General features: G+C 41.6%; 1 pseudogene; it reads right to left on the reverse strand.

Annotated features, from left to right (window-relative positions):
• Positions 1-852: 852 nt before the first annotated feature.
• Positions 853-972, reverse strand: LOC129904605 (5S ribosomal RNA; annotated as a pseudogene).
• Between the last annotated feature and the right edge of the window lie 2,376 nt (positions 973-3,348).

Consider the following 3,348-nt stretch of genomic DNA (forward strand, 5'->3'; position numbering starts at 1 on the left):
GATATAGGTTGGGACAAAGTCACTACTTTAAGAAAACCTAGAATAGTTATTCCCAGAATACTAGTACCGCCTAATTGAAATTGGAATGACTACAAGTACATACAGAGGAAAGCACGAGTACCCTCTAAAGGGGGGAAGTTAATGAGAAAATGGCAAAAGTAAGGTGAAGGCAATCGATATGGTAATATATTTGAGATGGACGTCTAAACTTCAATAAGATATCCTGCCGAACCAAGTTAGAAAGGTCTGGAAGCCACCAGTAATTGAACGGAAGCCAGAATGCTACATAAGGCAACATTGAGAAGGTTGTGACGAGACCCTAAATAACATAACGCTAGAAGGCGGCTGCGTATAAAAATAGAAGAATGTACCAATGAAAGGATATTGAATAATTCAAGAGACACTACAAAGGATAACGACACTATGCTTGACCAAAAGCCAAAATGTTGGTTATAGAGTTAGTCACAATTGATGTTGCGATAGATAAATAACCAAAGAAAATGGAATAGAAAGCCTCCTGTGGTAGAAAATAAGGAGAACACAATGTGAATCGAGGATAGGGAAGCGTATATGTCAAATTCCTTTAAAGCTATGCCAGCTAATAATAGACAAGAGTCAAAGTAGCTCCAAGGGTCACTATATGAACGAACTTTGGCGCTACTCAGTAGCCCATCCTAATGAATGGGTGCGTACAAAAAGGGATATGGTCATAGCGGAACTAAAGGTCTACACCGATACTGGTTGCAAGATAACAGAGAAAAGGACAAGGCAAAACATAAAGACTCGCGAGATAACGCTGAGGTAAATCTTGGGCTAAATTGAGTGGCCGCACGCCTTGGAAAGGATTACATTGAAACGCGACACGAAGACTTCCAAAGGAGGTCACCCATCCCAATATTACTCCCGCCCCAGCACGCTTAACTTTGAAATTCTGATGGAACGTAATGCGTTAGTGCTGGTATGATCACGCGAGATGGAGGAATCTGAACTGGGGACGGAGAAACAATATGGGATTACGTACCTGGAGTATCATAAGATACGTTAAAGTAATTCTAACAAGGACTTAAGCAAAACAAGGAGGATTAGCTACTTGCTAACTAATGACACATTCGAATGCCACAGTTCATCAACATAGTACCTGTTAATAAGAGGCAAACCACCGAAGGGTTATATGGACCAGTAGTCGAGGGAATTTCGACACCACTGGGCAACCAACTCTGAGGGCAAGAAAAAGCAAAACAGTTGATGTAACTTACGGATGACAGGAAGTAATACCCAAGGTTAAAAATTCCACAAATGTTACCTATGAATTAATGGTGTTGACCCTTGCTCCTTCGATCACAGGTTACCTACTCCGCCGAGAAGGTATAAAGTTGTAAGGTAAAAGAGTGGTAGGACCTTACGGAGTCTCCACAGCTATTGTCCTAGGCAAGGGAGCCCAAGTTGTGATTAACTATTGAGAGATGCAGAGATGGGTTAAGTCAAACTATCGAGATGGATCTGATACTATGGGTGAAGTGAGACATGGCCACGAGTGGACCAAAGATCTTCCCCGACATCGAATATAGGATAAGGGAGAAGAAAGACCCAAAAGAATAAAGTGCCAGTTAAAGTTCTGAAAGGAGTCGAGAAAGACTATACGAGGCTAACGGTTCCCAAATTATCCACGTCATTACGCACCCATTTTATACTCGGTAGGAGTAGGGTGCTATATGAGTTATTGTGATTAGGCTAATGAATCAGCCCATTTGCTTCCAATCAAGAGCACCTATGCTGCTGAAATTAGAGGGAGTTATAGAACATGGAGAATGGTAAGGTTCCGTGAGGTTTCCTCATCTAATATCCTAGATAAAGGGACTTCAATTATAATTAACGCCTTGAGATCAGTCCAAGAAAAGGTCAGGAGCACAGATAGGTCTTAGTACCGCATTTCTCCCTCGAGCTACTAAACAGATTGAGCGCACTATTAGACGCTAGAAGATATGTCACAAGCCGGAAGATTAACTTTGAAGGTAGCCGGAATGATTATCCATCACTTATCAAGTTGCCTACAATAATAATTACTACACTAGTAATCCAATGGCCTCGACATGATTAAGCAAGCTATTGACTAAAAGCCCAGAGTCGGCAGGAATGATATACAGATAATCGACGTCGACATACAGAGTTCAAGTTGATGATTGGATGTTCATCATAGGGTCACCTAGAAAAGGAAATTGACCCAAAATATGTTAGACGGTATCAAGTTACTCATAAGGTGGGCAACGCGGCTGGTAAGTTGAGCTTACCACTTGATTTGGAGACCATACGCCCAGCCTATCAGATATAGATATTTCGCGAATGTACTAGCGATCCACCCATAGTATGTCTTATAAATGAAGTCCATGAGATGGAAGAGTTATCCTATGAGGAGAAACTTATTGCCATCTTCGATTGGCAAATTAGAAGGTTGCGAACTGAAGATGTGCCTTCCGTCAAGGTATTGTGGCAAAATCAAAACTAGAAAAGGGGATGACCTAAGAAATTAAAAAGAGGACATAAAACACCAGGTAAACAGGTAACCCCAACTCTTGAAACTCGTATACTAAGTACTTCGATGGAAATATGTGTAAGGAAATAGAAACGAATCCCCCGATGGTCTGTATAAGTTCTAAGGGAAGTTTTGTTTAACATTCGAGGACGAATGTTCTAAAGGGGGGAAGGATATTACACCTCACCCTTTTAAACTCAGAATGTTTCATAAGTTCCTTAGACATTACCATATGAACCGGATATGCTACGACACTATCAAATGACTCCAACGAAGGGAGGATGTGATACCCCGTAGTAGAGAAGGTTGGAAGGGGAATCATATAAGAATCCGGAAGGAATAGGAGGCCAAGTAACGAGTCGTAGGACTCGACTTATCTACGCAAGCTACTAATTTAGAAATCTTACATACGTGAGTTACTTGATTACATACCAAACTTATGTAGCACGGATTACCTAGGCTTTTAAAATAAGACGAGATTACGAACCTACGAGAGGGAGCAAAAACTAGTTTCCGAACTTATGAAAGTGAAGCAAGCAGGCAGGTGACTCACCTACTTGGGATGGACCCCACGCTGCCATGTGGCAGTTTTGTGTTGGAAGCTTGGACGAGGTGTCACCCTAGGAGGCTGCCACGTGTCACACTAGGGGGCTGTCACATGTCACCTCCTAAGGAGGTGTATATATACATGTTGGCTGACTCTTTTAACTCATTTTCCATCCATAAACATCAGCCAAATGAGAGGAAAAACGTGATGAACCAAAAGGAACAAGGCAGCAACGTTTTTGAAGAATTAAAGGTGAGTTCTTCAATTTTCC

The sequence above is a fragment of the Solanum dulcamara genome, chromosome 1 (assembly GCF_947179165.1).
Source record: "Solanum dulcamara chromosome 1, daSolDulc1.2, whole genome shotgun sequence".
NCBI lineage: Eukaryota > Viridiplantae > Streptophyta > Magnoliopsida > Solanales > Solanaceae > Solanum > Solanum dulcamara.